This window comes from Asparagus officinalis, chromosome 1 (genome assembly GCF_001876935.1).
Source record: "Asparagus officinalis chromosome 1, Aspof.V1, whole genome shotgun sequence".
In the NCBI taxonomy this organism is placed as follows: Eukaryota; Viridiplantae; Streptophyta; class Magnoliopsida; order Asparagales; family Asparagaceae; genus Asparagus; species Asparagus officinalis.
In genome coordinates, this window is record NC_033794.1 from 129,231,806 (window position 1) to 129,255,699 (window position 23,894).

The following is a 23,894-nucleotide window of genomic DNA, read 5'->3' on the forward strand; positions in this document are numbered from 1 at the left end:
TGAAACCAAATCTATTCGACGGTGCAAGCAACAACAGCACGAGCCCATGACCTCAGTTGCTCCTTCATGGCCAGATCATCACCCGCTGCATTAGCCCCACATCTGTAGTTACAACAGTAATTTTGATGCTTGGTAAGAGTAGAGGCCATAGAAATCATCTCCTCCTTGTGAAACTCGTTTGGTTTCCTCCTCCTGGTCCCGTCGCCATCATCGTCGCTCCTCTTCTTTTTCACTGGGGATATTTCTGGTTCTTTCATGGCTTCAGAGGGATCAGCCGAAATCTCCGGAGGAGATTCTGTAGGATTCGGGTCGACGGGTTGGGCGACGGGCTGAAGCTGTGGGGCTGCTTCGGTGGGCTTTGGAGATGGTGAGAGGAGCACATTGGAGGAGAACCAGAGTGAGTCTAGGCTGTCAATGATCTTGGCATCATCCATGGGAGAATTTTAGAGGAAGCTCATAAACTAGAGGAAATAATGGAAGCTGAAAGCAGGAGAAGGGATGGAATTAGAAGGAGAAGGGAGTTGCATTGGGAAGCAGAGAACAGGTTGGAGAGCACCATACATTTTTTTGAATTTTGAATTTTTTTTTAATGACTTGGCAAGCACTTTATTTGGGGACCTCAACGGCTCTTTTCGCATGCATGTGACACGGTGAAAGCCTAGCGAAAAGAACGCCAGGACTGACTTGATGGGCCTTCTGTTGGGCTGAGTGTGGTCGAACATCCATTCTTTTTTTTTTCCCCTCAAGCGATAGGAGAGCAATGCATGTAGGATGAGTCGATGATGCAGGAGCTAACATGCTGGGATTTCGGCTTCTCGTCGCCGCTGAGCATGCTCCGATGATTCGCAAGTCTGCGGTCATGATCGCAGGGTAACTTCGGTCTCTCGGGATAAAGCTCGAAGCCATAAGAGTCGTAGCTGAGAACTCCCACCATGTCTAGCTACATATTCTTTATATAATTTTTGAAAATAAATTTTGATTGTGCTGTGATGACCAAGAGTAGTAATAGGCTCGCCCGCATCATTCACACCTATTACCATGTTGCCATATAAAGAATTCAATAAATTTTGGTGCCCAACATAGATCAATAAGAATGCCCAAACCAAAAATAATAGGAATGATTCTAAAATATTTATTAAATTCTATTTACATTTGTGGAATCATATTTGAAAAAAAAATGATATGATTGCGATAAGTATTAAAAAAAGATTTGGATTCTGAAAACTTGTAAAGTAGCTTGAGTTATAGTTGGGTGATAACAACCAGATAAAAGGAGAGAGTTTCTTGAAAAAACTTATAGCATATTATTTACATAAGATATAGTGTTCTATTCTTCTTCAGTCATTCCTGTTGGACAACGGAGAAGAGTGGGGCCACCCACGTGCGAAAGCCAGCAAGGCCAACGCGGTTTGTTTCCGCGTGCTTGAAGGCCCACCCAAAACCCAAACATTGCTTATATATGACCTAGGGTTTCGTGTAGCAAAAATTGGGCAATTGAGAAAGGCAGGAGTTGTCTTCGTAGCCGCCAACGAAGAAAAAAAAAAGCAAAGGCTTAGGCGTGCAGGTAGGGAGAGACGCCGTCGAAAGAAAAGAAAAGAAAAAGTACGGCTGCTGATGAGAAATTAAAGCGGCGGCTTTGGAGCAGTGCCAAGGCGTATTTGGAGCAGTGCAAGGAACAGATAGTCTTTTCTTTGTTTTTGGCGACCGTCTTTTGTTTTGAGAGAGATAATTGTTGTGAGGGGTTTAAGAGATTTTGTGAGGGTTTAGATTGAGTGATTGTAAACCCTAGTTGTGTTCTCCCCCTCTAATAGTAGATCTCCCCCCTCCTTGCCCCGTGGACGTAGGCAGTTTGCCGAACCACGTAAAATTTTGTGTTCTTGCCGTGATTTGTAATAGCTTGTAGGATCCCTCGACATGTCAGTCCTAGAACTGATGAGAGGAAGAGCCGATATCTCACTTTGTTGAGATATCCGCTTCAGATTCTTGTCTCCTTGGTGAGACGGGAATTCTTATTATCGATCTTTCTTTCTTATTGTGCACCAGAAACTCTGCCGAAATTTCCGCTGCGCACAACAAGTGGTATCAGAGCCCAGATTCCAGATCTAGGGTTTGGTTGGAGGAGTAGATCAATTTGGAGGCCCGTTTAGGACTTCGTTGGTGATAAAGGTGGGATCTTTTGGTAAAGACTCTATCTTTCAGTTTTGGATCTATTCTTTGTTCGTTGGTGCGTAAGATGTCGGGGAAAGAAGGTGCTTCGGGAGTCGAGGGTGGTTCTTCTGGCGTGAAGACTATTCAGAGTTTGAATATCCACTCTATGAAGATAGATGTGGAGAAATTTAATGGCACAAACAACTTTGGATTATGGAGATGCGAGGTTTTGGATGCGCTGAACGCGCAGAATTTGGAGGATACATTGGAGTTAGATGGCAAGCCAGATGAGATTGAAGAGAAGGTTTGGAAGAAGATGAATCGAACGGCGTGTGGTGTGATTAGGTCTTGTTTGACTCAAGATCTAAAATATGATGTGATGAATGAGACTTCTGCGAAGAAGATTTGGGAGATTCTCGAAAGCAAGTATTTGACCAAGAGTGTGGAAAATCGCTTGCATTTGAAGAGGAGACTTTATCGTTTCCAGTTGAAGAAGGGAACCTCCATTAGAGATCACATGAACCACTACACAAAGCTTCTTGCGGATTTGGCGAATGTGGATGTCAAGATTGAAGATGAGGACAAGGCGTTGCTGTTGTTGAGTTCCTTGCCCGACGAGGAATATGAGACCTTCGTTCTTACTCTGATTAATGGGAAGGCATCACTTTCGTATAGTGAGGTCACCGCTGCACTTGTGAATTATCAGCTTCGAAAGAAGGATAAGGAGGCTTCGGTTGAGTTTGGATTAGTTGATGGGGGTGAGATCGATTTGGTGAGCGACATCGACGTTTGGGGTGTGTGTTTGCACTCCCATTTGGGTCTCAGCAAGTGAGGCATTTGGTGTTGTCGGTGTAGGCTCAGTTTGATTTGGTGTGTAGACACTGTTGTTTTGGGTGAGTGTTCGCACTCCCGTTTGGGTCTCGACTTGTGTTGATGGAGTCCGTTGTCATGAGTCCGTTGTCGTGGCATACTGGATGCAACAAGTGAGACATTTGGTTTGGTTGGTGTCGGCTCAGTTTTAGAAAAACTTCACCGAGGTGGAGAATTGTTGGACAACGGAGAAGAGTGGGGCCACCCACGTGCGAAAGCCAGCAAGGCCAACGCGGTTTGTTTCCGCGTGCTTGAAGGCCCACCCAAAACCCAAACATTGCTTATATATGACCTAGGGTTTCGTGTAGCAAAAATTGGGCAATTGAGAAAGGCAGGAGTTGTCTTCGTAGCCGCCAACGAAGAAAAAAAAAAGCAAAGGCTTAGGCGTGCAGGTAGGGAGAGACGCCGTCGAAAGAAAAGAAAAGAAAAAGTACGGCTGCTGATGAGAAATTAAAGCGGCGGCTTTGGAGCAGTGCCAAGGCGTATTTGGAGCAGTGCAAGGAACAGATAGTCTTTTCTTTGTTTTTGGCGACCGTCTTTTGTTTTGAGAGAGATAATTGTTGTGAGGGGTTTAAGAGATTTTGTGAGGGTTTAGATTGAGTGATTGTAAACCCTAGTTGTGTTCTTAAACCCTATTTGTATCTCTCCCTCTAATAGTAGATCTCCCCCTCCTTGCCCTGTGGACGTAGGCAATTTGTCGAACCGTGTAAAATTTGTGTTCTTGCCGTGATTTGTAATAGCTTGTAAGTTCCCTCGACGCACAGTCCTAGAGCTGACGAGAGGAAGAGCTGATATCTCACTTTGATGAGATATCTGGCTTTTGGTTCTTGTTTCCTTTGAGAAACAAGAATTCTTATCGATCTTTCTCTCTTGTTGTGCACCTTGCGCACCGGAGGTGCTGCCGAAATTTTCCGCTGCGCACAACAAATGGTATCAGAGCTCCGGGTTGGACTTGGAAGCTTGTTTGAAGGATTCGCTGAAGGATTCTTATTTGAAGGGTTAGATCGACAATATGGGTGAAACAAGCACATCGGGATCGTCTCTTACGAAGACGATACATAGTTTGAGCATCAATAACATGAAGATTGATGTTCCGAAGTTCGACGGCAAGATCAATTTCGGATTGTGGAGATGTCAGGTGATGGACGCCTTGGACGCTCAGAATTTGGAGGAGACTCTTGAGTTACAAGAGAAACCTTCCGATATGGAAGCTAAGGTTTGGAAGAAGATGAATAGTAGGGCGTGTGGAGTTATTCGGTCATGCTTGACGCCGGATCTTATTTATGACGTGATGAACGAGACGTCGGCGAAGAAGATGTGGGAAACACTCAATGAAAAGTATCTTACTAAGAGCATTAAGAATCGGCTTCACTTGAAGAAGAGGTTTTACCAATTCAAGATGAAGAGGGGAGTTTCCATTCGGGAGCATGTTAACAACTTCACAAAGCTACTTTCAGACATGGCTAATGTGGATATCATGGTTGAGGATAAAGACAAGGCGATGCTACTTTTGTGTTCGTTGCCCGATGATGATTTTGGTACGTTTGTTCTAACTATGATTAATGGAAGAACTACTGTTAATTACAAGGAGGTGACCTCAGCGTTGGTGAATTATGAGTTGAGGAAGAGTGTGGATGAGTCCTCCGAGAAGGCATCGGGAGATGCATTAGTAGTTCATGGCCGTGGTTCAAACCGAAGCAGGAGGTCGCAGTCTAGAGGTGCACATCGTGGGATTCGTAGGAATCAGTGTGCCTTTTGTAAAGAGGATGGACATTGGAAAGCCGAATGCCCAAAGTTAGATCGAGCCGAGAAGAATAAGGGAAAAGCTGTACAAGCTCCAGAGGTGAATGTTGTCAAGACTAGTGGCAACAATTCAGATTCGGATTCTTCGGGCTATTCGTTGTCTGCACTACCGTCAGTTTGTGTTGCCAACTCTACAGAGTGGATGTTAGATTCGGGTGCTTCATACCACGTATGCCCTAGGAGGGATTGGTTCTCCAAAGTGAGGTTCGTTCCGCAGTTATCGAAGAACATCATTTCACTAGGAGCTTTGGTGGCATCTGGCTATAAAGTGACCTTGATGGATGCACGTTTGAAGGTCACATCGGGATCCATGATTGTGATGAAGGGCGTCAGAAGAAGCAATTTGTATTATTTGCTCGGAAGCACGGCTATTGATAGGGAGATGACGACTTCATCAGATTCGGCTAGACTGTGGCGTTGTTTGATGCTGGGTTATTTGATTGGTAATGCCGTGTATAGGTTATTGAGGAGTGCTTTGACCTGTAGTTTGAAGTCCTGTGAACCCATTGGTATGAGCGAGAAGACCGATGTGGAGTTTGGCACTTCTATCCATCATTCGAGGGGTCTTCTGAGGGGTGTTTATTCAGGCATTCGGGGGCCTTCCAAGGGAGCATTATTGGGAGGTAATAGGTATGTGGTTTCCACAGTTGGGGATTGCTCTAGGCATTGGTGGGTTGCAACCAAGTCCCATTGGTGTGAAGTCCTAGAAGCCCGCAACAAATGGAGGAAGTGTATTGGCAGAAAGGTGAAGGTACTTCAGTCTGATGTTAGAGGAAGGTACAAGAGGGACCTATATCTGCATTTGTGCCGAGCTTACGGCAATAGGAGACACTTCATTGGTGTGGAAACTTTGAGGCGGCACGATGAGATGACAGATTTGGGGAGCTGTTCCTTTCTGGAGGAGGATCGGCGTTTGATGTCTAGCATTGGCATTGGTGTGCGGGCTACGACATGTTTGGGCCATCTCATGTATAGGTTGCCGACTGCTGCATGTAGAGATTTTGGATCTGGTAGAGCTGCTTCAGCTTTTAGGTTGCGTCAGATGCTTGGCTACCCAGCACTTGGCCACATCGTGGATGTGAGATTTGATCCGATAGCACATTTGGGATTCAGAGGCGTGTTTGATTATCAGGTATTGGCTTCTGATTTTGTTCTGAGCAGGTATGTCACGTTTAACTCTCGGCAGGTGGAGAGTGGTGATCAGATCTTTGGGACATCGCAGCGGGTGGAGAGTGATGCTACTCCACGTTGGGTGGAGACTCCAGATCATACTGCGTCATTTGGGATTCCAGCTGAGGTGACACAGATTGGGGATCATTTGGATTTGGATGCAGATGATGAGTTGGATTCGATTGCAGCTGATGGACTTAATTTGGATACGGCCATTGGTTCACCTCAGATGGAGGTGTTTGGTTTGTCTCAATTTGGAACTATTGGGAGTTCTATTAGTTGCAGATCGTTTGGTGATATTGAAGAAGAGTTGCAGACTTTTCTATTTGTTTGAGGGCCTTTGGAGGCCATTTGGGTGAACTACGTGAAGGCTTGATTCCTTGGGCAAGAGGATACGTAGGCAGTCTTTATGATGCAGTCGGGTTTGGATTAGTTGATGGGGGTGAGATCGATTTGGTGAGCGACATCGACGTTTGGGGTGTGTGTTTGCACTCCCATTTGGGTCTCAGCAAGTGAGGCATTTGGTGTTGTCGGTGTAGGCTCAGTTTGATTTGGTGTGTAGACACTGTTGTTTTGGGTGAGTGTTCGCACTCCCGTTTGGGTCTCGACTTGTGTTGATGGAGTCCGTTGTCATGAGTCCGTTGCCGTGGCATACTGGATGCAATATGACCTAGGGTTTCGTGTAGCAAAAATTGGGCAATTGAGAAAGGCAGGAGTTGTCTTCGTAGCCGCCAACGAAGAAAAAAAAAAGCAAAGGCTTAGGCGTGCAGGTAGGGAGAGACGCCGTCGAAAGAAAAGAAAAGAAAAAGTACGGCTGCTGATGAGAAATTAAAGCGGCGGCTTTGGAGCAGTGCCAAGGCGTATTTGGAGCAGTGCAAGGAACAGATAGTCTTTTCTTTGTTTTTGGCGACCGTCTTTTGTTTTGAGAGAGATAATTGTTGTGAGGGGTTTAAGAGATTTTGTGAGGGTTTAGATTGAGTGATTGTAAACCCTAGTTGTGTTCTCCCCCTCTAATAGTAGATCTCCCCCCTCCTTGCCCCGTGGACGTAGGCAGTTTGCCGAACCACGTAAAATTTTGTGTTCTTGCCGTGATTTGTAATAGCTTGTAGGATCCCTCGACGCGCAGTCCTAGAGCTGACGAGAGGACCCTCGACGCGCAGTCCTAGAGCTGACGAGAGGAAGAGCTGATATCTCACTTTGATGAGATATCTGGCTTTTGGTTCTTGTTTCCTTTGAGAAACTAGAATTCCGTTGTGATCTAATCTCTTGTTGTGCACCTTGCGCACCGGAGGTGCTGCCGAAATTTTTCGCTGCGCACAACAATTCCATGTGGTGAGGAAGAATAAGAACCAAAACTAGAAGCATAGAAATTCATAAAATTATTTACAATTTCTTTACACTCTGCTGTTATATTTAACATTAAATAAGTGGAATTCCACCTATGCTCAACAACTTGTGGAATTTCTTTAACACTCATATTTTTTTTCTTCTACAAAGTTGTTTTAGTCTTATTTAGAAGCATTTAGAATATAAGTAATATTCCTAATTCTTTCTATCACTGATCTAATTTCATTAAATGTACTTTACACAATTAATTTTAAAATATGACACACACATCTAATATGAAAAAAATCACCGTCAAAGATGATTTGATGTGATTTACTACCACATTATTATTACTTGCATTATCCAGTAAAAGAGTAAAAATTCTTTCAAAAATTTCTAATTTTGTTAGTTATTCCATTACTAAATTTGCAATATTTATACCAATGTGTGATTCTTCAAATGAAATAAAAAAATAACTTTGTAAACATTTGCCAATTATCATCAATCCAATGTGCTGTGATACATAAATAACCAATTTGTGGTTTAGATATCCAAATATCACAAGTTAGAGAAATCTACAATTAAAATTTTAAAATAAGCAATTAATTTTGTTTTTTTTCCTCTCGATAATGTTTCATAATACCACGTTGACAAGTTTAACAAGATTTTTTTTGAAAAGCAGGTTGATGACCCTTTCTGACCATGTCTTCAAAATCATCATCTTCAACCATTTTAAATGAATATTTTTAAGAGCAACAAACCTGATGACACATTTTCTTGCTTGAATTGCGTCGTAAGTCCATGAACCGATGGCACTCGAGGAAGATAATTGAGAGAAAAGAGATTATCAGATATCGAGTTGAGACGATCCTTGCCCTATGTTGTAACTAATTGTATGTCGTTTGAGATGGTTAATCCCCAACTTATGATGAGCTTTGAAGACTTTGCCGCAAACAACATATTTGATAGTTTCGTCGAGAATACGAGCGTTACTATCTTTTTTTATTTCAATCTTCTGGAAGAGCTCCCACACTCTCGATCTCGGCCTTGTAGATGTTGGTGTTGGATCTTCGAATTTGGCTTCCGACGGAAGATTGGCGGTTTTGTTAGTATGACTCATATCAGGAGTGTGGATTTCATTTTCGTTCTCAAATTCTTCATAATTAGAGAAGTATTTAAGAGTATAAGCATAAAAGGAGAGTATTAGAGAGTATTAAAAGAGAAGAGAAATGATTTTGGGATGAGAAAATGAATGAAACCCCTCTCTATTTATAGATACAACCCCATAGTCAAATAATCAAAATACCATCAAAGTTTGACTGGCTTTTATGATATTTTGGTCAAAATACCCAAAAAATAGCCTTTGGTATGCCCAAATCAAGCCCGACAGCCTAGTCCCCAACAACTAGAAATATAGTCGTTGTGGCGGTTGAGGCTCGGTCCGGCTATGACTTTGATCCAAACCACTTCCCAACGGATAGATAGTAAGTGGGCTAGTCGGACCTTGGCCAGCCCAGGTTTTGACCCGATTTGTCCTGGGCTTTGACTCGGACTGCTCCCAAGGCCAGAAATCTAGCCGCTGGGGCAGGTCAGGGATTTGTCCTGGGCTTTGACTCGGACTGCTCCCAAGGCCAGAAATCTAGCCGCTGGGGCAGGTCAGGGTTCAAGGCCAATTACCTGACATGTTCGGGTCGCGCCCGGGTTGGGCACTAGCTAAAGTGTCCGTAAAAGGGCCTGGACAATACCAGGCCATGTTTCGGGCCAGGCCTGAGCCGTGGGCTTTTTGGACGCCCCTAACAAGTATCGGGTACCATGTTTTGGGCCTATTTAGAATTTTAGCCTGAGACATATACTTCTAGTCAACCAGACATCACAGTTTCTAACACTATATGCTTCATAAGAGTATTCAACGATCTGTATATACGTACTGTTAGCAGTCATGGATCCAGATGGTGTCACTAGGACACTTCTAGATTGCCTAATTTAGAAGTATTTTTATCTACTTTTAGTGATATGTACTATTTAGGATAATTCTATAATTAGAATAGGATATGCGATAATTAAAGAGGATAAAATCATTACGTTGTCAGCATAAGTTTTAAATACAATTCTGATAAGTTGTATAGGAACACCACTGGAACAAAAATACGGAAATTATGCATCAGCCATTGAATCATTAGCGTCGCCCAAAGAGGATAGCATCCGCGTGCATATATACAACATTGAATTTGATATTCTTCTTCATGCACCATGCATGCATGCAACTTTTAAGAGAGGGAAATTAAATATCTAACAGAATAAAACTCATCTAGAAGTATATATATATATATATTGAATTATACCTGGAAACTGAAACAAGCGCATAAAGATCGAGTTTTGCACAGTCAAATTGCGGGGCAAATCTCCTTTGGCAGAAGTACACTTAGCATAAATATAAGATTGGATGTCCTGCCAAAAGAGATTAGCCCTGTAATGCAACTGTACGTGTATTTAGAGCTAATTAAAGAGCTACTTATTGAGTTGAGCTTCTTCTTCCTTCTTCTTTTTTTTTTTTTTTCAATTTTCTTCTGCACAGTACTGAACTGACTCCATGCATGCATATTTATGGACCGACGTCGGAGTTTGAAGATACTCAATATGTAGCATATCCAAGTTCCAAATTCGCACAACTCCGGCCCACTTGAAGGAGAAGCAATTAAAGTGCTGAAAATGAAGACAGAACATTTGAGAGCGTGTCTTTCTTTGTAATATTCTTTCTTTTTCGTGTTATATCATGTGATCGATCGGCATCGTATCAAATATATGCAAAAGCTCGACATCGCTAAGTCTTCGATAACAAATATATGATAATTAATATTGAAGAGTATATAAGTTAGGCTTTTCAGAACAGTGAAAAGGAGCTAGATTCCTGTACATAGTGGAAAACAGAATGAGAAAATGATCGGGGAAAAGGAGGGGGGAATTAAAGGGTAAGAAGCTACTGAGGAATAATCTAAAAGGATATCCTGTGGCATATCCAGGGTACAAATGTTTAGGGCTTCCTACAAATCGTGCATATATAGGAGATGATTAAGAGGATGAAATTGAGCCTAGCTAGCTCCCCTTGGACTGATCGAGGAGAGGAGCAGGAGAAGATGCATGCATGCTGAGTACAAGAGTAACGGGTCAATTCTCCTTTGGCAGAGACGATGCATGCATCGATGATCGAGTACGTTGATCAGTCACTCTCTTTAGAGATAATATCCAACTATTTCAATTCATTAGATTAACGATGCATCAAAAAGATGTTTACTCTCGGATCATTGAATATATATAGACATCCTCTAACGCATCGTTAAGGCTATATATACTTGAATTGGAATTACTGTATATATATCTTCTCTCTCATCATCATCATCATCATCATCATCGTCGTCGTCAATTTTGCCAAAGGAGAATTGCCCCGCTATTCTGCTCCGCAATCATATATAGTGATATCGAATACTTATAATGTCATTGTGGTTTATTAGACATTTCGGCGTGATCTAATATTGATGCGCATGAACCTCTACAGTTTACAGCTCACTGGCATTAATTAGGTCATGATTTGATTGAGTCGTTTTGATACTTTAATTATGTTATGAAATGTTTATTAATATATGTTTGACATGCACTGGAAGTATTTTGTAAGTGCAGTTCGTCACAGTTGGTTTGGTGTGACTTCTAATTTCATTTCAAAAATTAATGCATGTGAAATTAATGCTACCTCCATGAGCCAAGATTAAGTTGGCTAACTGGGCTTGACTAAATTCAAGCCCGGATAGAAATTAATTAGTTGCAAGATCGTATTCTCACAGTTTATATTAAGGTAGGATTTTATATATGACTTTTATCTAACAAAATACGAGGTTAATTAAAATTTAAACACAATTTCAAAAGATGATTAGTTGAATACTTTGTGAAGTATGTTTTCATCTCATAATTCAAGTAAGGTTAATTGTTCTAAGTGAAAAGATATTTTACTTAATTTGTTATCTACGAAGAAAGATAAAGTAAGGAGTTGATTCGACAGTTTTTTCTTTTTTTCTTTTTTCCAAAGGTAGGCAAAAACAAAGCCAGAACCATACATCAGAGCTTTAACAAGAACAACTTAAAACATCTGTCTATCTTGAGCCCTATCATTTTGAAGTTTACTTGAATGAATGAATGCAATTAGATGGTCCTCAATCCAAATAGATAATCTGTTAACTTCTGCATCACGTCAAGCCATAATTAATATGGGGAAACCTCGTTCCCAGTTCTACACACGACTGTAAATTAAACTACATAGCTCGCCAAAATCTTAGCATTAAAAAAATATCATTGTTCACCGGCCATATTCCCAAATATAGAACTTTAATCTTCACCTCGATCTTGCCTTATATATATCACTGATAACTTGCTTATTAGATCAGTTTCCCTCATATACCACCCTCCGAAAACCACAATCTTTCACAGATATTTGCACTGCATGCTTTTCAAATCGCTTTAAATTCAGCGTACTCAGCATTAATTCCCCGATATTCATATATGAAAAATTCCTCAATGACCCAAAATATGGGACCAATAGAGGGGACAAGTGAGGTGTCCCCCTCCTATTGGATAATGAGTTGGCCATCATTATAATGATGGCCAACTCATTATTCAATAAGAATGGTACATCTCACTTGTCCCTTTTATTGGTCCCACATTTTGGGTCTCCGTAGCAAAGCTCTTCATATATATTAGTTTTGAAGATCTTGCATAAAATTCTCCGGTACTATCACGCACCACCACCACTCCCAAACCGATGGATCCTTTTTCTCTGCTCTGCGAGCGAACATCGTCGCCCTCAAAATTGACCTTCATCGCACCATGCATAGGATGGAGTCATGACTCGAACACCTGCTCTTGCTCTCAAAAATTCTCTCTAGCTGGTTAGTACTCCCTTCATATTTTCGCATGCACACCCAACACTACCCATCAACTACCTTCAAACCTCGTGCTTGCTTTTAAAGTTTCTTGAACAGCCAGAAAATCACGACAAGCCCTCCACATAAATATTGAAGTACTTTAATTTATTTTGTTTGGGGAGTTTTACTTGCCACACGAACTTTCAATCTCCTATATATATATATATATGATGCCCTCACTTGTGCTACGTACCTCTATTATTATTCCGAGACATGCATGCTCACAATATTTCATGTCAATATAAGATAAGTACGCGCTTTGAACATTGAACGAACCATTTCTGATCGTGTAGTACCAAATGAGTCTATCCTAAGAATATTAAAGATACACTTAATAGGGGTAAGAAAATCAAAAGGGCATGCAAGAAACACTGAAAGCTCATTAGATAAGTTGATAGGCGCACATCTAAACTTGAAGTGCACATGATCAATTAAGAATTAAACCATGAATGTATCGAATGAGCAAGAAAGCACAATTTATGACCTACATTCAAAAGAAAAAAAAACACAACTTATGATAAGTAGCACAAAAAGCTCTTTACAACATTGTACAAGGGGAGAAATCTTGAAATAGCTTTGCATAAACTCTAAAAATAAGATCGATCATACATTCTTTCTAAGTATTAAAAGATCAATAAGAATCCTATATATCCAATCCACAACAATAAAAGGTACACACTGAAAATAGTCTTCGGTTCCCAAATCAAATTTATACACACTCTTAAATATTAAGACTTCCAAATAGTAACCTTCTTATAAACTATTATCCTTTTCTATTTCAAGGATTCAAGACATAAAACACAAATCAAGAGCTATGAATTGAACATGAGACAAGTCTTCAACTTTGTAAAAAATAAATCTTTAAGTCTACTAACCATTTGACAAATATTATTCATTATATGCGCATGCTCATACATATACAAACCGCGTACACTATGGACCATTTGATAAATTTTTCGTATAATATATTTCATAAACCATTGTACTTGTGTAGAAATTTGTCTTAATAAGTGATGTGGTCAGTTGAAGAGAATGAATTGCCGTAATATAGAGTGTAGAGATGAAAAAGAGGTCATGTAAAGGGAAAATGAAAGAGTGGTTAGTTAATTAGATCCATAAAATATGCATTTAATTAAATAAGTTATAGAATCTTTAAGAGTCTAAGAAACTAATTAAATCTTATTAGTACAATGATTTTCAATTAACTTAAAAAATTCAAGACTCATTGAGTGAGACTTTGAGATAAATTAAATAAATAAAATAATTAAAGTGAAATTGGAATGATCAAATTTGAGAGGTAAAAAGGGCAATCAAAAATTTTAGGTATAGATATAGATATATATTTGGAGGATACTTTTGAAATACCATAAATCATACTCCCTTTAAAAGTGAGAGTTCTTGAAAAACTTTTATTGATTGATTTTACCCCTAATCCTTTTTAATATTGACATTCTTATCCTAATTATAATTGGTTATCAACTAAAGCTATTAAATTAAAATTAAACTCCTGAATTAAAGCTCTCTCCATTCAAAACTAATCAATAAAAAATTGGTCTAATTAGAATTGGTTGCTAGTTGAAGAGTATAAAGAAGCTTAAACTCGCGAATTAAAGCTCTCTCTATTCAAAACCAATTAATAAAAAATTGATCTAATTAATTAGAATTAGTAAACAACTAAAGAGTAGAAAGAAGCTTGGAGCACATTAGCATTGTAAACATAATATGCATTGCACGTGTAAATATTAACCAGTTGATTGATACCAAATTATGAAATTAATCAATTATTAAAAAATTAATTGATAAAAGTATGTTTTGTAGTAGTCCCTTAAACCTTTCATATTTTGAAATTAGTCCGTCAAAGCATTGAAATTATTATTAGGTAACTCAATTCTTAAGTTATTTGAAATTAGTCATTCAAATCAATGGTATAATTAACAATTTGAGTGACTAATTTCCCTCTAATTGTTCTTATTTTATTCTTGATTGGAGAAGCTGATATCAAAATTACTCAAGAATTATGGATGTAATAGCTATTTCAATGATTTGATGGATTAATTTTAAAATATTAAGAATTGAGCAACCTAATAGTTTAATGTGGTTATTTTTGTAAACTTATGGAGAGGTTTTCTTAAATGATGGTAGGTTTTCTTATTGTACACTCATTATGGATTAAGATAGAAGATTTTTTTCCCGTTTATTTTTAACTTCATAATAATTTTATGTCATCTGTTATTATTAGATTTGAGGCATTGAAGAAATTAATTGCTATATGAGCGAATAATATTTTAGAATAATGTGTAGCTTACATTGCTCATGATTTATAAGCAAATAATCTTTTCCAATAATTTGTAGCTTACGTTGCTTATGATCACAATGACGCATAAAATGAAAATTGAAGGTAGATAAATGTAAGTATTAAGAAAGCTCATAGATAATATTACATCATCAAGTTGAGATTTAAAAGAAACATTTTTACAACCAGGTTATACTAAAGAAATAAACCGAACAAATAATCATGTGCAATGCACGTGTATCTCTCATAGTATCTAAAATTTAAGGGTAACCTATTAGGTATGTAGAGCCTATTTTGTACCAAAGCACAGGGCCAAGCGCACAGGCCCAGAACATACAGCCCATAACTTAACCATTGAGCAAGAGGACAACGGTAAGGAAAGGTTGAAAGTCTCCTAGTTTTGAAGTTCGTTAAACTGTAATTAATATTAATCATAGTTAAAGCTTCACAAATCGTAATTTAGAAATCATCATTTTAGATTTTTAAATTGTACTTTAATGTATTTAATTATGTTCTATTTGGATAAGGAATAGTAATTTTAAAAAGTGAATCGGATGATGAGTTCTCACTATAGGGGAAGAGAGAAAGGGAGAGGTAGAGCGAAGAGACGAAACGATAAAGAGCATCTCTTTTCTCATACAATTTATGGAGCACATAATTCATAAGTCCACATGTATATAATTAAGCAGGGCATTCTACACTATCAATGTGCGGGTGTGAGGAGAGTTTAGAGAATTCAACTGCTCTTTTTTACGGATTGGAACACCTCAGTACTCACATATAGAATATTCCGATAAGATCGGGTTGTGATTATGTAGTGGTCGCTCCACTATTTTTTAGATAGTGAAGAGGATCCGAATCCAAATTTAATATCCTAATAATAAAATAAGTTAAGGTGACATTTATGCTTGCCTCTTGCATGCGTGGCCTAGCTAGTTGATCAAAAATTAATATTTCTGCGATAGATCAAAAGCTAGATCACCCTCGTGATGAGCAGACCTCTATTAAAGATTAGTTAGCTGTAAAGTACTCCATTTGAAGAAATATCAATACATACATGTACGTTTAATTATTTGCATAATAGCCCCATAAGATCTCTCAACAATATCTCATTTCTAGTCAATATTGATCAAGTTTACCAATAAGCTCCAGTCATCGATGTTGTGCCCTGATACTACTTGTTGTGCGCGGAAACCAATTGTTGTGCTTCGAGGAACCAAACACAAACGCCGAGAGAGAAAACCAAACAATGCAAAATAACGGCACAAACACAAACAACTAATTTTTACGTGGTTCGGCAAACTATCTACATCCACGGGGAGTTGTTGTGGGGATATTTGGAGCACAGAAAAGAGGTATTTTCTGGATCTATTGTTTAGGGTTTTTTTTGAGAGGTTAAGAGCTTTGTTGGTGAGATTAATGTTGGAGTTGTAACTTAAAACTTGGGTTTGTAGAGGAAAAGAGGAAAACTTTAGTCCCACATTGGAAAAGAGATGGGAAGATAGGCTCTTTATAAGCCTTCACATTCACTCCTATGCCTAGAAGAAAACAAAGGTTATGCTCCACACCACACACGCGCGCGCCGGTCGGGACGGGCCGGGCTCGGGTTCGGGTCGGGTGGCGCGCGCACACGACCTACGGACACAAATGCCGCTCCGGATTAATGGGCCTTTTAATTTGATACATTTTTATTTTTGAATAATTAAAATGTAATATTTATTAATAATTAAAATGTAATATTTATTTTTGAACAATTAACATGTGATAAACGTTTTGTAACGGTTAAGAGAATTAAATTTTGAAACGGTAATATTCATGAGATTTAAATCAGAATCAAAACGGAAAATAGTTTTTATGAGAATTAAAATCTGTAATTAAAATAAATTAATTGCGGATTTATGAGTAACGGATGTTTTAAGCCTATAAAATGACCTAAATCTGAAGAGTTTGAGACAGTGTGAAAAACACAATGTATTCTCTCTTCTTCTCTGTCATTCCTCTTCATATTACTATTGTTATATTTTTGTTGTTTCCCTGAAAGTCACGAAGAATTCACAAAGACTTCTTGAAGCTCGTGCCGACGAGAAGGAGGTCGCCTGACCGAGGGTCGTTGTATCTCCGGGGACTTTTGCCGCGTAGCCCTGTACGAGAGGGGGCAATTAGTTTCTTGGGACAGTGCTTGCACGCCTCGACCATCAGGCTATATTCTAAACTCAGTTTAATTTTATATCTATTTGAATCATTATCTAATTCTGTTAAAACTGCATTTTGTGCTAATTATACTCTAAACAGCTTATATTCCCAACAATTAATTGGTGAGTTTGAGTGATCTGTAATCTCAGTTTGTACTCTTCTTCTCTATTAGTGAAAACACTATCCCCTTCTTGCCCCGTGGACGTAGGCAACTTGCCGAACCACGTAAAAATTGGTTGTTTGTGTTTGTGCCGTTATTTTACATTGTTTAGCTTTCTCTCTCGGCGTTTGTGTTTGGTTCCTCGAAGCACAACAATTGGCTTCCGCGCACAACAATCCATCGAGACATTATCAATCCTCTTCCTCTTCCACTATATATGTTCTCTTCTTTCTAGTCTCGAGTCCTAACACGTACGCGTTAACAAAACCTGCCTCCCTATTTTCAATCATCAGCATATATCCAACAATCACTAACTTTAACCTTAACACCAACCAGATAATAGAAACAAAAGTTCGGTTGAGGGGGCCCCTCTTCATTAAATTCAAACCAATTAGATCATATCGATCTCAATTATAATCTCCCAACACGCCAGCCGTCACCCTCACTGAAGGAGCCAGCCAGGGGGATGGGTTACTTGCGTAGGATGTATCGGCCGGCCCAATCATTTTCATGTGAGAACGCTTGACACAAAAGCTTGAGCTAGCCCACTCCCTCTTCTTTCTAATTGATTGATCATCTTTAGTTGACATTAATGTTGGGGCCGCAGTTCAAACACTACTCCCTTAGCAAAAAGAAAAAGACTTCCCCCTTAGCAAAAGTTGGACTTATTAAACAAAGATGTTGTTAAGAATTTAGGGTGTGTCTAGCGACCTTCGAAAATGGGGCCAGGTTCGAACCTGGCCCCCATTTTGAGCTGGAAACTTGATTGAGAAAAACCAGATCAGAGTTAGTTTATTTTTCCCAATATACGCTGGAAATGGGTCATGACTTAAACATGCGATTCAGAGCCCAAGGTATTGAGTTAAAGAAGAGTGAATCTGGAAGTATAAGAATAGTACGAACTGAGATCACGTCAGTCCGTAATATAGAATAACTCTATTAGCTCAGCTGACTTAATTAATAGAGTATAATGGGGGTGGAAGATCTTAAGGATGCTAGTACGCCTCTCGTGCTCCATGATTACTACGTACTTTAGTCCAAGTTAGAAAGGCCAAGGTTGATTGGTTAGCCCATAGACCATGCTTAATTTGTGATGACCCGCATGAGTGATTAAGGTCCGATTAGCCCATAGATAGTAGGATATCTCTCATGGGTGTTGATAAATCGAAAGGTCTAATTAGTTAGAAGATTAACTGTTGGAATTAATATATATAATCTCATGTACGTACGTGCGTTTGAAAGAATTAAAAAAGGATGGTGAATTACTTACGTTAATTGAAAGTAAAGGTTAATACACGCATGATACTTCAAACTTTTGGTAAAGTTAGATGTAAATTAACCAGATCGAAAACATGGTCTGATTAATATTTTCGTGGCTCCCGTGCATACATACGCTTTCAACAAAGGGTAGGGAATTAATGAGGAAGCTTCACATAGATATTAAAACAATATTATTAGCAAAGGTTTTGACAAAAAAAAGATGAGGGGTGGTGAAGAATAATTAATTAAATCAGAAAAAGATTAATATTGAGAGAGAGAGAGTTTTCATTTTGCATCATCACCGGCGTCTGCCAACTTCTTAATTAATTTCATCCGTGATTAAGAAAATGGAAATGATTGGTTGGTTCGTCGGGAAAAGCGGAGCAGGAATCGGTCCCTTAATTGGTATCATTAATTAGATTGTTTTTTACTTTTTTTTTTTTTGTTCAAGCCAGCAGGATCGATGATGGTGACGTTATATGATACATCCCCCTCTTTTTGGTCAAGAAAAATATCAATTTTTATGCAGTGGCGGTGTAGGGTGTTACGTATCAGTCACCACATCTTTCATATTTTGAGATTGATTGCGCTCTCTGCTCACTGAAACTGCGATTTGATCCCCCGGTTCTTAAGTTATTTCAGATTAATTCCCTTTAATATATAGCTACGACTATTCTTAATTGGAGGGACTAATTTCAATGATCCGAGGGAATTATCCAAGATATGAAAGATCAAGGGGCTAATATTGGGAAAAAAAAATGAAACTAAAAGTAATCGTACCAGAAATAGGATTTGGATCCTCTCCACTACAAATAAAATAGTGGAGAGACCACTATTTTTAATCTCAATCGTTGATTATTTAGTAGACGGTTATGATATAATATAAATCTAACAAATATTTAAGATGAAAGCTAGTCGTGTATTATTCACAGAAAAAAGAGTTGTGGGCCCGTGGAAGAGAACGACTAAGTGACTAAGTTATGAGTACATGGATGAAAAATATTAAGTGCCGCAGCTAACTAATTAGCTAATATTATATTTTCTCGATCATCCCCAGTTAACAAGAAAGACTTCTTGTTTTTTCACGGACTATATCTTTTAGGGTACGAAGTCAAATAGTGAAGTCCCTGGGGAAATCATTTTTTAGGCGTTGTCGGTTTGCATTTCGGCCAAAAATGTAAGGATTTTCATGATGATTATCATTTCAAGTCATTCTAGGCCCCCATGTTTCTCTTTAATTATTTGGAACTGTGGCAATTTGTGATGGATTTTTATTTAATGTTTTCATTTTTAACTTCCTTAATTTGCATTTAATACTAAAATTGTGAAATGAGGTCACTGTCATATTTTACCACTTTTTGAGTGATGTAGGCTGTAGCAAGTTAATTGTATTTTGGCCTCCTTGAAAGAAAAATCCAGTCTTCGCTACTCTAATTTTATGGATTTGTAGTACAGAGAATAAAGTTTTTTTTGCACAAACGTGAAATGCAACCATAACTAAAATCATAAGTTGTGAAAAAACTTTCCAGCCAACTCCAAAAATGTCCGGGGTTATCTCAAAATAGATTCAGAGAGAAAGAAATGCAAAGTTTCCTTAAGGTTAAGTGACTTTTCTAAAATTTTCGGGAATATCACAAAAGGTCAAACTTATTTAACTTGAATATTTGCTGCAACCGTGCTTTTTGGCTCGCCTTTAACGCGCGGCACTCGCACATGTAAAGGGGTGGCCCCACTGACCAGTGTGGACACGCCTCTGTTTCAGAGCGACGTTGGCTCGCGCAGTTAAAACGCGGACCAAAATTTTTTCCTATTGCTGGTGCTTCTACTAGAGTATCCTGTTATAGTAGTTCAGATGTTAGCAGGGCTGTCCGATAAATCTACAATTATTTTTTCATATCATTTATTCTTTATTTCATAATTTTTTATATTTATAAATTACATAAATTAAATGATTAATAATATAATTTTTTATCAAAATTATGTTATTTTTTGTTATGTTTCTTGAAACAAAAAAAATAAAAACAAAGAAACCGGCCCGGAGGCCCTGCCGGTTTTGCCGGTCCGGCTCCGGTTATTGAAGCCTTTCCACGGTCAACATCGAGTGCCTTATTAGTTGTTGCCGCTACTAAAAAGTCCAACAGGCGAACGACTACAACTGCGTGGTAGTCAATGTTGCTAGGGGCATAGCCTACGTTGCTAGTTGGGGGGAGGCCCTCGAAAATATTTGAGCCCCCAAAACTAAGATCCCGAGCTTTTGGAATGGGAATGGGCGGGGAAACTGCATTTTTTACTATTAAAGAAATGTTGCGGCGCTAATAGTTAGGTATTGGTTGTTGTGGAAAACAATTCACGATCCTTTTGTTGAAGCGGTGATCGATCTTGGGTTGATTGTAGAATTATGCGGACTAATATTATTAGTTTATCTTTGCGGGCCTCATATTTAAATATTTTTTTATATAATTTAATAATTAATATCATTCATTAAGCCTGTTATGGTGTTCTCAATCACCTAAGCGCAACTCTTTGTAAACAACAGACGGGTGCACTTCCGCATGCGTTGCCCCCAATTAAACTGGCGGCCGAGAACAACAGGGATTCCGACCTAGCCGGCTCGTCGTGTCGACGTTTCTTCATGTCGACTCCAAGGGCGGTGTTTGGTGGAAAATTTATAGTAAGTAAAATAAAAAAATTTTGATTTGTATTCTCTCGATCTTAATTACAATTTGAATTCCGATTACAAAAGAGAGGAGAATTGATCTGGATTCTCCCCTTTGTTTAATTCTGGGTTTTTCACGGTGGTGATGGAGTGCCTCCCTCGAATGCTCGCGTCGAGTTTGCTCTCCGTTGACGATCCGAACGTCTTGTTTCACTGGAACATGATCTTCTCCTCACGATTTGATGCTGAGGAGGACTTGCGTGGCAAGTTGGAAACTCTGAACGAGTTGATAACTCAAAGCGAGTTGGATCTCTTCTTTGCTGCCCCAGAGAAGGATCAGAGCCCTTTGCTGATCTCTAGATCTAAAAAATGCTCAATGATCCAAAGATCTCTCTTGATCTGCCCAAGCCGAAGAGCCCCAGCCGAAGAGATCCGAACTAAGCTGATTTCTTAGTTATTTATAGGTGATTAGTAGGTGCAACCGCCCCCTTAATTCGCTCATAAGTGGGTCTTATGGGATGTAACCGCCTCCTTAAATCACTCCTGAGTGGAGTTGTGATCCTCTCAAATCGTGGGAAACGGTTTTGAAACCGTTCAGCTGGTGTTTGAACGAGTCAAACACAAAATCCACATTCTGGCGTGATTTCTGCGTTCAAACGCAGTGTCTGGAAGATTGAACGCAGCGTTTGGAAGCTCGGACGTATCGTCAGGGAGCTTATTTGCAGCAATTGGAAGCTGCGTTGGCAGCTTGTTAGAAGCTGCGTTGGCAGGATTTAAGAGCTGCGTATAGAAGTTGCGTTGGCAGCTTTGGAGGGTGCGTTTGCGGCCGAACATGAGCTACGTTGGCAGGTGGGTCTGAGCTGCGTTTGGAGCTGAATGTGAGCTACGTTTGCACTGCGTCAGCAGCTGTGAACACGATGCGTCTTGATGCTTGTACGCGGGGAGGACTTCCGCGTCTTGATTTGAAGAGACCGTCGATTTGTAGTCTCTTTCTGTCAAAGCGTTGCAAAGATCGTCATTTTGTAATCTTTGCTTTAGCTCTTTGATATGTGAGAGTTGTCAGATTGTAACTCCCGATATTGATTGTGAAGGCTGTTGATTGGAGCCTTCATCAGTTGTTGTGAAGGTCGTCTGATTGTAACATTTATCGATCTACGTGAAAGTCTTCAAATTGTAGTCTTCTGGAAGCCGTCGAATTGTAACTTTCATCATCGGTGTTTTATGGGGATCAGTTATCTGCAGTGATTTTTAGACAGCCTACAGGCGGTACTAGTCGACCCTCTTGTCGAAGACGACTCACAGCGAGTCCAGTCGATTAGCTATTCAACGCCTCGCGTGGTCTACTCGAATGGCATTACTTCTCGGCGAAGTTAGAGGACAACTTCAGCCTCAAGCCTCTCCCACTAACAAACGTGTAAGCTTCACATTTAATGCCTGACAAGCGTCATCATACCTCTACCCCCAATAGTCTTCATGACTCATCGGACCACGTCGGCACAGCCATACCTCCGATCACTTCCCATTTAATGCTGATGTGATCTTTCCTCCAGTACTCGTCAGCTGATACCTGTAAAGCGAGGGCCGACTCAGCCGCCAGCCCACATTTTTTTACCTCCATCCCGTGCTCAGCCACAATGACGGTTCTACCATTTCGGCATCACTATAAATACGAGGTACTATTCTAACAAAAAGGTTTCTTCGGAAAAGTGTTCACAAACCTGACCTAAAGATTCAGCTTCTGCAATTTATACTGCATACACACAAGAACTCACAGCTCTTCATTCTCCCCACTCAAGTTCACGGGCTGACGTGATCGTCGGAGGAACCACGGGGGAACCAGTCCCCGTCCTCTCACTAGTTGTTATATATATGTGTAGACTTCTCAGCAACTCGGCTCAGGACTGGATATTCGGAGAAGGAAGCTGCTTCTCATCAACTTTACCCCCATCCAACCACGGATATTACTGACCGTGCGATCAATTAACATCAACAGAGCCCCGCAGAGTGAACAGATCTTATATGCGCGTTGTAATGCTTCAAAAAACATCTCACTCTTGAAAGAAGTACCATCATCTCAATCTTAAACTAACATTTACAGGAAAAGAGTTCGAAAATTTCCGAAAATGGACCAGACGGAAAAGCGATGAACCCGGATATGGTTCCCAATCAATTTGAGGACAACACGAGGATTCATACGCATTCCGGCCCCACAAAACAACCAACCACTCGGAAAAAGAAGACGCCATAAATACACCAATTTCGGCAGTAAAATAGAAAAGACCCCGGCCCACACTTTCTGATCACATTAACAAGTCTCCATCAACCCCCAGTGGGGATTAAAGCACAAACCGAGCTCGCAGAGGCTGGAGCGTAAAAATGAGCAAGATATCGATGGGATGATCAGCATCATGTGCCGGATCTCGCCTCGTTTTCCTCGTAATATATATTTGATCATCATTTTTATTTTTAATCGATCCGTCCACCAATCATCAACTTGCAGCAAATGTAATGGTACTATAATATTAAACTAAAAAAAGTCATCAAGTCACATATTTGCTCGCACGTCGCTTATTTAATTAATTTATAATAATAATTAATAAACATATAATACCGATCCACTTTTGTTATTATAACTACTACTACTACTGCTAGTACACAACAAAGGGCCCAGAGCTAAAAAAGCCTCGCTGCTTCGTTCATCGGCCTTTTGATCTCTCTCTCTCTCTCTCTTACCCCTAGCTCGATCCCTCAAAGTTCTCTGTACGGATCCAGATCCGAAGATACGCGCTCCGAAAAAAAATTGATGCTGAAAACCCTGATCATGAGATCCGGTGCCGACGTGGATCCCAACCCGAACCCGAAATCCGCACGCCTCCTCTCTCCTGCCCCGCCTTCTTCTCCTCCTCCTTGTAAGCGGAGGTACGTGGCCTGGTCTGCTGTTCGGCCTTCTTCTTAAAGTGTACCCCCCTTAACGATTTAGTTAGTTAGTTAGTTAATTAGTTCGTGTTCTCTGCAGTCGGCGGTCGGTTCAGAAGCGGGTGGTGT